The sequence below is a fragment of the Tupaia chinensis genome, unplaced genomic scaffold (assembly GCF_000334495.1).
Source record: "Tupaia chinensis unplaced genomic scaffold, TupChi_1.0 Scaffold000330_1, whole genome shotgun sequence".
NCBI classification, from domain to species: Eukaryota; Metazoa; Chordata; class Mammalia; order Scandentia; family Tupaiidae; genus Tupaia; species Tupaia belangeri.
This window is the reverse complement of record NW_006159824.1, coordinates 1,962,559-1,973,815: the sequence shown is the minus strand read 5'-3', so window position 1 is coordinate 1,973,815 and position 11,257 is coordinate 1,962,559. Positions and strand designations below refer to the sequence as shown.

The 11,257-nt window shown below is 42.4% G+C and overlaps 1 protein-coding gene and 1 pseudogene across 1 annotated transcript in view; both read left to right on the top strand.

Moving 5' to 3' along the window:
• LOC102488255 (arachidonate 15-lipoxygenase) overlaps window positions 1-11,257 on the top strand; it is a 143,746-nt gene that overhangs the window by 39,769 nt on the left and 92,720 nt on the right. The window lies entirely within an intron of this gene.
• The window catches only part of LOC102478603 (calcyclin-binding protein-like), a 48,909-nt pseudogene that overhangs the window by 25,568 nt on the left and 12,084 nt on the right, over window positions 1-11,257 (top strand).

Sequence of the window (11,257 nt, the reverse complement as noted above, 5' to 3'; positions counted from 1 at the left end):
GCTGAAGCTCCTTCTTGCCTTCAATGTTTCCTCCAGAAGCACTAAAGCTCTTTATGAATGTTTCCATCATAACATCCACATCCTCAGAATCCAGGCTAACCTAGTTTCCTACACCTCAGCCTGTGAGTCCCAGGGCTCCAGTGTTGTGAACCTCATCCAGATGCAGGTACGCCTTGTACTTCTTGAGGCAATTACTTTAGGAAGGCGAACAATAGATTGTTCCCGCTATATATTCCTTATGTAAGGATTATTGTGTTTGAAGACCCTACGCATTAATGTGGTGATGATCTGCTCCACTACAGGTAGGGACTGCAATGAGGCATACACTGCAATGCAACCTTTGCCAACAAGAGCAGGAAAATCTGTTGCAAATACATGTCAAGAATTGGCAGAACGGCCTGGTGGCCTGGGAGCCAGTGTCATTGGTTGGCCCCTTTATTTCAACCATGGGTTCCTGGGGACCTAGGAGTAATGAGCTCAGTCTGTTTTAGTTTGTATCTGTCTTAGCCAGAAAGGTGGAGTCTAGTCTGCAAGTTTTACAAAGAACAAACTTGTGTGTGTTAACAGAATTACACATATTTATATTGTTCAGAATTTTAAATTTATATTCAGTTTATATTTAGCATATATTAATATCTTATGAACATGTACAAACACAAATTTGTTTACATTTTTCCAATACAGAGACCAAGCCAATGTTTTTTATTCCTATAAAGTTAGAAGACTAACAACTAAAGCATGTTAATTTAATGAGGGTTATTAGACTGGAGAAGAATCAGGTGATAATGCTTATCATTTAATTTATGTTCTTTTTACAGATTTTAACAATTTACTTTTTATATAGGCTGCCTTATATGCAATTCCTGTCAAAAAATTTCTTGCCTTTGATTTGGCTTAGTAGTTCAAAAGTCAATCAGCTGAGGGACCAGCAGATGGCGTAGGCTATATCGCTGGACTCCCATGTAGGCGACCGTGGTTCGAGTCCCAGACCTGGTGGCTTAAACTCACATCAGGCACATGTGCGTGCATACATGTGTGCCCAAGGTCCCGAGAGGAGAACGAAGGAGAAGGGATTGCGGCGTGGCCATCCCTCCTGGGGGGTGACTTCTTGCTTTCTGTTTCTCTTTCTGGTGAGCGCACACGCCAAAAGAAAAAAAAAAATCAGTTGATATAGGCTACGTAGCATGCAATTCCTGTCAAACATTTTTTTGTCTTTGGTTTGGCTTAGTAGTTTAGAAAGCCAATCAGTTTCTCCATAAATGATTAGATTGTCGGTCAGAAAACCAGTCAGTTTAAATGCAGTCAAAAATCCAAACAGTTTTCTCCGTACCCAGTTAAATGATCAGATTATTAATCAGAAAATGAATTAGTTTTTCCATAGAATATGGAAATTTCATCAGTCAACAACTTTCTCCACATCCAGCTAAAAGATGAGATGATCAATTCTTTATAGAAAATGAAAATCTTTACCCAGTTAAATGATTAGATTATTAGAAACTTACTTTTTTTTTTTTGGAAAGGTTTTTATTATAGGGCACGTGCGCTCGCCAGAAAGACAGAGAGAGACACAGAGAAAGAAAGCGAGAAATCAAACCCCAGGGGGATGGCCACGCAGCAATCCCTTCTCCTCCTGGGATCTCGGGCATGCACGCACATGCACTCGGCATGAGTTTAAGCCACCGGGTCTGGAACTCGACTACATGGGAACCCAGCCACATCTGCCCATGGTTTCCAGGACTCAAACCTCCAGGTTCCCTGTCCGAAAACGCGGCCACATCAGGACCCCCTCCGACTCCTGGAGCCCAGATGATTGTGGAGGCAGCTCAGTCCCCTGCTGCCCATCCCCCATTCCACTCCTCTCGCTTTTCATTGAGTCCCTGACACAATGGGTAATACCGAGTCCTTCACGAGAGTCAAAGACGCCCCTGGGCTGTCTGCTCTGAAACCTCAACAAATGACTCGCTCAGGATCTCCACTACAGGTGGCTGATATTCTATTCCACCGCGGCCTGGCCACAACATCATTTGGACAATGGGTCCAAATGGCCTCCTGAGGGGACTTCTGACTACAATACCCTCACTAATTTGGATAACTATTGCCAAAGTTGGAGATTCCATAAGTCCAAGCCTTTACGGGATCTGCCCTCCCACCCCTCGCTCTGCACTTCCCGCATGACCGCCCAAGCCCTTCTCACAACTGGAACCCCAAAGTCTAAGACCAAACCTCTCCTAGAGGCTGATCTCCCCTCCTTCCCAGCACCCCCCAGAGTCCCCCACCATACACCAGTCCTACTTCGGTGCCAGGAAATTTATATAACTTTATCATTTAAATTCCTTGACATTCACTTAGAACATAAGTTGCTTTCTCATACCAAACTGTTGTGTTACTCAGCTAGTTAGTCAGAATTTTATAATTCTAGCCTTCTGTTCTTTTTGAGGCTAAATATCAGCAGGGTTACCTCTGTGGTTAATACTGCAGGAGTTAGAGATAGTGTATCTTTGAGTTTGCGATTCATAGGTAGGAATGTGTGGGGAACCTATGGGAATACGTGAGTGAGTGAACCTATGTAAACACACACACCTGTGGACATCTGCATGTACACACACACACTGCCCCTTTGAAAGAGCAGTATTGTTGGGACCAGCAGATGGTAATGGTTACGTCACTGGATTCCCACATGGTGGTTCAAATCCTGGACCCAGTGGCCTCAAACTCATGCTGGACATGTGTGCATGTGTGCCCAAAATCCCAAGAGGAGACTGGAGGAGAAGGGATTGCAGGATGGCCAATCCCCCCTGGGGGTTCTGTCTTTCTGTCTCTCTGGTGAGTTTATGTGCCCTATAACAACAACAACAACAAAATCTCTCTCTCAAAAAAAAAAAAAAAAAAGAGCGAAAGAGCAGGATTATTAATTATAATGAAAGTTTTGAAAACTATAAACATGTATAGAGTTTAGTCACTGAACTCCATGAAATTTGATCCTGGGAATCTCAAAGTAAAGGGGGTATACACAGTGGGTATGGGAAATGGACTCTGTTCTGGGGCTGATCCTTCCAATGACAGTATCCCAGAACCCCTAGTACCTCCCTGGCAGGAATTTAATAAGCTCGGTCCAGGCCTTTCTACTTACTCTTGCGACCTCGCCATCTCCCGACCAGTCTGGTTCCCTTAAGTACTGGTGTTTATAATTCCTTAACCAGTCCTGTTGGTTGATCATTAGCTGAGTCCACTGGTTGCTTTCATCCCATTGGCTATACCAAACGAGGCTTCATCAGCTAGAAATCCTGCCCTGGAAATCTCCTGCCTGTATTATCTTGGGTGGGAATTTTCTGCTCTGATGGGTTTTTCTATCTATGCAGATGCGGGAGCCCCATACTGGCTTCCATGTTTCTAGCTTTCTTCCTGCCTCCATTTCCCAACTGCAAGGGTCTGTAACTAAGAGAGGAGTAGCTTTGGTATAGGAGAAGGAAAAGGAAGAACTCTTTAAATGACATTTATTGAGAGTGTGTGGTACACAAGTAGGGTACCAGGCATTGGGGAAATAGTCTATTACAAGAGATACCTCTCTGGAGGCATTCATGATTTGGTAATAAGTATACTCCCCCCTCAGTTTTGCCATAGGGCATATGTGCTTGCCAGAGAGAGAGAAAGATAGAGAGAGGACGTGATAAATCAACCCTAGGAGGTATGACCACACTGCAATCTCTTTTCCAGTCACCTATTGGTATATCTGGGCACACACACACATGCCTGGTGTAATTTTCAAACTATCATGTCTGAGACTCAAACCATGAAGTTGACCATGTGGGATATAGCGCGTTAACCTCCTTGCCACCTGCTGGCCCTAGTAGAGCATTCTGAGTGAGCAGTACTTCTTGGGTAATAAGTCATTGCATATGTGGGGTTTGGAGCTCAAGAGAAGGTTGTAGAAAGTTGGAAGTGGGAGCAGATGACCCAAGAAAAGTGACTGGAGTGAACAGAGAAGTGGGCTGAATGGTAGAATCCAGACATCCCACTTTAGGGTCGAGGGGAGCCCTTAAAAGAGAGTGAAGAAGACTAGGAGAGTGTAGTGTCCCCCAAAATAAGAGAGCTTCAAACAAGAGGAAGAAAGCGCCAATACTGTGGAGAAATGCCCACTGGATCTGTCTGTCCTCAGTGGCCTCGTCTCCTCTCCCTCTTACAGCTGAAAGGGCTGAGACTATAGGGTGTCTCTGAAACAGCCACTCTCCCTCTTTTGCTCAAAGAGACTTTGAAGTGTGGCTCTCACTCAGAGCACAGATCCTATGTGGCCCTGGGTGCTTCTTCTGCGGCTTTGTCTCTGAGGGGTCACGTTGACCTTCAGCCATTGTGCCTGGTTAACTCTCCACTTTTAGATTCTATCTGCTAGGGTCTAGGTGGAAATCTGTTTTCAACTGCTGGACGAGTGACCTTCCTTCGACCTGCTGGGGGTGGGGGTGGGCTCTGTAACTAGTGACTGACCTGCAGCACCCTCTGGACAGGTGCGTGGGTTTCTTTCCCTCCAGGCTTCCTAGGAAAATGCTTAGCATAAAAGAGGTATTAGGGAGCAGGAAGTAAACAATGTGATCTAGAATTCAAGGGAACCTGACCATTTTCAGTCCTTTGTGATTATAGTTCGTATTCCTAATTAATGCCCTTCTAATGTTTCCCAACATTTTAACTCAGTTTTGCCCTGAATTTCTTCCCCTGTCTGATTCCCACTCCTTCAAGTCCACCATTGCCTCTGTTTCTCCAGCTCCCATGTGGCATAGTTGTTAAGCCTCACTTTGGGTCCCAAACACTAAGCCTCTGAATCCACTTACACTTGGATCATTTCAGCCCCTGTCAACCAGCCTGAGGTTACTTGCTTTGGTCTGTCGTATTCCAACAGCCATCTCTGTTCATCTACCCAGTGAGCCATTCATTCACTCATTCTTTCCCACCAGGTATGTAATACTTCCTGTAGACCACACAGTATGCTACCTTCTGGGCAGACAGAAATGGAAACTTGGGCCTGCCCCATAGCCTAGCATGCCCCAAATCCCAACATGATGGCGATATGGAGGAGAAGAGATTGCAGTGTGGCTCTACCCCATTGGGGGTTGGTCCCTCCCCTCCCAACCTGTACAGTGCATGCACCCACAGCAATTAGAAAGAAAGAAAGGAAGGAATAGGAAAAAAAGAAAACTACACACTGTCCATGAAGTTCCTGGGAAAGAGAAAGGTAAATGGATGAATGCAATGAAGTGAAATGGTCATATAACTATTAATATTTTGGAATATAATGGGAGCCTGAAAGGAGAGGAGGGTTCATGAAAGGGGTGGGGGCAATGGGGAGATACAATGGTTTCAAAAGGACTTGGAAAGTAGTGCCTGGAGACTTGTCAGTCAGAGGGGCAGGCTTTCTGGCTAGAAGAGGCTGGGGGGCTCCACCAATCCTGAGAGGCTGGGGCCAAGAAGCCGGACATTTTGCCATTCACACTATAGCAAAGTATTTCATTTAAAAAATCCAAAATACTGGGACCAGCAGTTAGCACAATGGCTATGTCACTGGACTTCTATGTAGTCAACTGTGGTTCAAGTCCCAGACCCGGTGGCTTAAACTCACGCTGGGCGTGTGTGCGTGCATGCCCAAGATCCCGAGAGGAGAATGGAGGAGAAAGGATTGCAGCGTGGCCATCCCCCCCGGGTGGTGATTTCTTGCTTTCTGTCTCTCTGTCTTTCTGGCGAGCGCACGCGCCCTATAGCAAAAACATCTCCAAAAAAACAAACAAAAAACCAAAAAAAAACCCACCAAAAAATTGCAAATACTTCCTAACATTTTTCATGAAGCATTTTTAAATTGTAGAAAAAGTAACACAACAGTAGTACAAGAGGGATCCATATACCCTTAACTTACATAAAGCATTAACATTTTGTCACATTTACTTTACATCTGTATTGGTTTTTCCTACTCCTCCTCTTACCCCTCCTCCTCTTCTAAAGGGTGTGTGCCCGCTCCAGAGAGAAATGGAGATAAAGAGAAAAATAGCAGGACCAGCAGATGGCATAATGGCTACATCGCTGGACTCCCACAGTCAAAAAACATCTCCAAACAAACAAACAAACAAACAAAAAACCAAAAAAAAAAACACCAAAAAATTGCAAATACTTCCTAACATTTTTCATGAAGCATTTTTAAATTGTAGAAAAAGTAACACAACAGTAGTACAAGAGGGATCCATATACCCTTAACTTACATAAAGCATTAACATTTTGTCACATTTACTTTACATCTGTATTGGTTTTTCCTACTCCTCCTCTTACCCCTCCTCCTCTTCTAAAGGGTGTGTGCCCGCTCCAGAGAGAAATGGAGATAAAGAGAAAAATAGCAGGACCAGCAGATGGCATAATGGCTACATCGCTGGACTCCCACAGTCAACTGTAGTTCAAGTCCTGGACCCTGTGACTTAAAATACACCAAGCACACGTGCGTGCATGCTCAAAATCTTGAGAAGAGAAAGGGGGAAAGGGATTGCAGCGTGGTCATCCACCCCAATGGGTGATTTCTTGCTTTCTGTCTCTACTCAAAATCTTGAGAAGAGAAAAGGGGAAAAGGATTGCAGCGTGGCCATCCACCTCAATGGGTGATTTCTTGCTTTCTGTCTCTCTGTCTCTCTCTGTGTCTCTGCAGAGTGCACATGCCCTACAACAAAAATCTCCCTAACAAAGCAAACAAAACAAAACAAAAGCAAAAGAGAGAGAAAGGGACAGGAACTCTCCTGCCCCCCGGCCACCCAGCCATAGGACATGTCACACCACAATTCCTTCTCTATTTCTCCATTCTGTCAGGATTTTGGGCATGCACACACATATGCATGGTATGTTTTTCAAGCTGTAAGAGCCAGAATTTGAATGCTGGGTGGTTATATGGGACCTAGTTTCCTTAACTATTAGGCTAATGGGACAGGTCTTCATTTTTATATTGAGCCATTTGACAGTAAGATGTAGCATCACAGTACTTGACCCTTAAATATTGGGTTACTGGAAAAGTCATGATGTATTTTTGCTTAGAAAAAAGCAAAATACATCGTGACTTTTCTGACATTCTAATGCTGCTACACTCCTAGATATGTACCCTGTATTTCCCAATAGTCTTTTACATAATCATGATACAATGACCAGTCAAGAATTTTAACAATTGAGAGCATACTATTATCTCCTATAGATACTCCACGATATACAGATGATGGTTCAACTTAGCTTTTCAACCTTACTTTGGTGCAAAAATGATGCACAACTCCGTCAGCCAGCTATGTGGTCACAAAGGTAAACAAATGATACTTCTACCTACTACAGTAATTCTGACTTGATAATTTTTTTAAGAGGTTTTTGCCTTAGGGTGCATGTGTTTGCTTGAGAGAGACAGAGACAGTGAGAGACAAAGTGAGAAATCACCCCCTCAAGGGTTTGGCCATGCAATCCCTTCTCCTCCATTCTCCTCCCGGGATCTTGGGCATGCACATACATGTGCCTGGAGTGATTTTCCAGCTACTGAATCTGAGCCTTGAACAGTGGTCGGCCATGTGGGAGTCCACTGACATAACTGCCATGCCATCTGCTGGCCCCAGTGGCACATTAAAAAAAAAAAAATGCTGCTAGATAGTGTTAGGGAACAGCAGAAATGCCATGCTTCTAGAACACGTTGGATTTATAAAGTCTGAATGAATGACTGTGAAAAATGGCAAAAACATCTAACCTCATGCCTTCTGCTCAAAGATGACAGGTGGGCGTGTGAGCTGATGAATATGTTCGCCAAATTCCAAGGTGTTCCATCCAGACTCTGGCATCATTTAGCCATCCCCCCCCCCCCCCATCAATACTGAAACCATCCTGTGCAGGAATTGCTCTTACCTTTCTAACCCTCTAAGAAGCAACTTTCTCTGAAATTAACTTTCCTTCCTCCTTTGCTCTAATAAATATGGAGGAGGAGAGAGTCTTAGCAGGGGCATCCCTCGTATGGCCCCTCCTGCTCCCTCTTGTCTCAGATCTGTGTGTCTGGAGTAGCACTTCTGTGCATGCCTCAGGTGATTGCTGTTGGACAGAGGAGTCACATGTTACATGCACTCACTGGAGAGAGACAGAGGAGACAGACAGAGGAGAGAGAGAGAATGAGAAAGCATTCTTCACGGAGAAGAGTCACACAACAATCCCTTCACAGCCGTTGGGATTTGGGGCATGCATACATAGGGGCCCAGGGTGTTTTTCAAGCGGCAGGGAGTTTTCTGGATTTTTTTCTTCTCTGTCTCAGCGTTGGGAAATTTCACAGTGCTCTACCTTAGGCTGGGTCTGTTTATTCTCATGTGGTTGGTATGTAAGGAGATTTAGAAATTATTCTTGATTATATCATGTTTTCCTCATCCCCCTTTCTCTTATTTAGGAAATATTATTTGGCTGTTGGATTTTGACTTAACCCCTAATTGTCCTTACTCTTTATCCCTTGCTGTCTATTTCCATGTCTTTTTCTGGGAGATTTCATTTACTTTTCTGTCAATTCTTCATTTGAATTTCTGCTATTATTAGTTTCAGTGGCTCTTCCTTATTCTCTGAATGTCCCTTTCTCTCCTTTTTTGTAAATGCAAAGTTCATGGAAATGTATATTATGGAGAAAAACATGGATTTATTTTTTTTTGCATCAAAATTAAACCTGTATCTAAATTTCATCTTTCCATGAACTTGACGTCACCTCACAGTTCCCCATTCTTGTTTTATTGCTGCAGTATCTTCTCTTATTACTCTTACATTAATAATAATTTTTTTTGAAAGTTTTCTTCTTGGCAGGAGGTGTGGTGGTTAAGATGCTGAACTTTCACATAGCCAACCACATTTTGAGTCCCAGACCTGGTGGCTTGCTTTCTCACTTTCCCTCTCTCTCTGGTCAAGTTAATTATTTTTATTTTTTAAAGAATTATTGGGACCAGCAGTGAGCGTAATGGCTATGTCACAGGACTCCCATGTAGTTGACCGTGGTTCACATCCCGGACCCGGCAGCTTAAAACTGACGCCAGGCACGTGTGCGTGCGTGCCCAAGATCCTAAGAGGAGAATGGAGGAGAAGGAATTGCAGCATGGCCATCCCCCCTGGGGGGTGATTTCTCGCTTTCTGTCTCTCTATCTCTCTCTGTCTGTCTGGTGAGTGCATGTGCCCTATAGCAAAAAAAAGAAAACCTCTTAAAAAAAGAATTATTTATTTTATTTACTCATTCATTTTTTATTTTAATTAATTAATTTTTTTTGGAGAGGTTTCTGCTAACTGCTGGTCCCAATAAAATATTCTTTTGCATGCCGTACGGTTTTCTATTTTGTGATTTTTTTTCTAAAAGAAAAACAGTAATTATAATTTTTCTCATTTTTTTGGTCTTTTTTCTTCTTTTGTTGTTGTTGTTTCTTTCTCTCTTTTCCATTTTCCTTTTTCTTGTCTCTCCACTCTCCAATATCCATTTAATGTGTTTTTAGATGGATCTAAGGGCACTGCAGCTAAACATCCGAATACTATTAGGGTTAAAATATTCCTCAATATCTGTTGAATCTGCTGCACCAGCAATCACAACAGAATGGCAAAAGAGATTCTAGATCACCTCTGTCTGCTTGCTGAACATTCAGACTTAACTTCAGGAATTTGAAAGAAACACACCATCCATCAGATGACAAGAAATCACCACCGGATCACAAGAAATATGGGAAAGCAAGAAAATACCTCTCCTCCAAGGGAAAAGAGTAACTCTTCTTCATCCACAAGCAGTTCGGTGAAAATCATGGAAATGTCTGATAAGGAATTCAGATCATTCATGATGTCGAAGCTAACAGAGATGGAAGAGAAGAGAGACAATGAACTGCTAAAGAGAAAGGAGAAAGAAGTTGACGAGTTCCAGGAGATGAGGAAATTCTTGCAAGATCTAAAAGAGGAATTACACACTTTACAAAAGACTCAAATGGAACTGTAAGTCATCGGGTCCGGGACACGAACTGTGGTCGACTACGTGGGAATTCAGCAACATAGCCATTATGCTAACTGCTGTTTCCCTCCCTTGAAAGTATTAAAAGCAGACTAGATCATACAGAAAATAGAATCTCAGATGTAGAAGAGAAAATTGCTGGCCTAGAAAAATCCACCACGAAGACTGAGAAAATGGCCCAGAAATTTGAGAATAATATATTATGCCTAATATTTTAAAGTCACAAACAAAATTGAGAAGAATACTGTAGTTATATTTTTTGTAAAAAGACATTTCTCTCTACTTTTATTAGATTAATAAAGAGTATTCAAGATGCCTCTACTAGTCCAGCATTTGTGAAATTTCAAATAAATATCTTCAACTGGAGATATTTTACTTTTAAAGTCACTTTTATTCTTACTGCTATGATCCGGAAGTAAATAATAGTAACACAAATGTATTTCTTTCTGATCCATTTAAGGAGCATCATCTTTATCTCTACTGGGTAGCCCTTTTCTACCTCAGTGATAAACAAGAACCCTGACACGGCATAGGAACATTGAACATTGTGGAATTGTGTTATCCCCCTTTCAGGATCACGATAGCATTCTTCTCTCCTAAATATACTTGGAATAGATGACGTGGTCTGGATAGAATGAACCCTGGTCCAACTGGGACTTGCAGGTTATCTAGAAGAAAAAAAATCCATCTGTTTTCTGAAGTCCTTTCCCACTTCATGATGAACACTCGTCCAAATTTATATTCTGTGTCTTCTCAAGGTTTTAACCCATCATTTTTGAAAACAATTAGCAAGCTCACACTTAAACTCTTAGGAAACACTTCATGAGCTAACTTCTGTTTGGATATGAGCTTCTACATAGTCTGTGGTAGCAACAAAAATAACTGAGCAAGATGCCTTTCTTCCAGCCCTTACTTCTCCCCATATAAGAAAGTGTTCTAGTGCCCTATTCAGATTATCCCCAGTGTATTTTAAAGTGATCCATTCCTAAGCATGTAAATTAAGTTAAAAAAAAGTTTCAGAAAAAAAAAATCTATTCGATGGCTGCAGTAAGATATATAGCCCCAGCTAGGTGCTACTTTATAGGATGCCTAAAGTTAGACTTGTGTTCATGGAAATGTATATATCAGCTGTGTTTGCTATGAAAATATTTAGGTTAATTAAGGTCTTTAGGGGAAAACAGTATAGAAAGCAAACATAGATACCAGAGACAGTGTGGGAAGAGAGTGGGAGATGGCAGAGGGTAAGAGATAGGGAATCAAGGATGG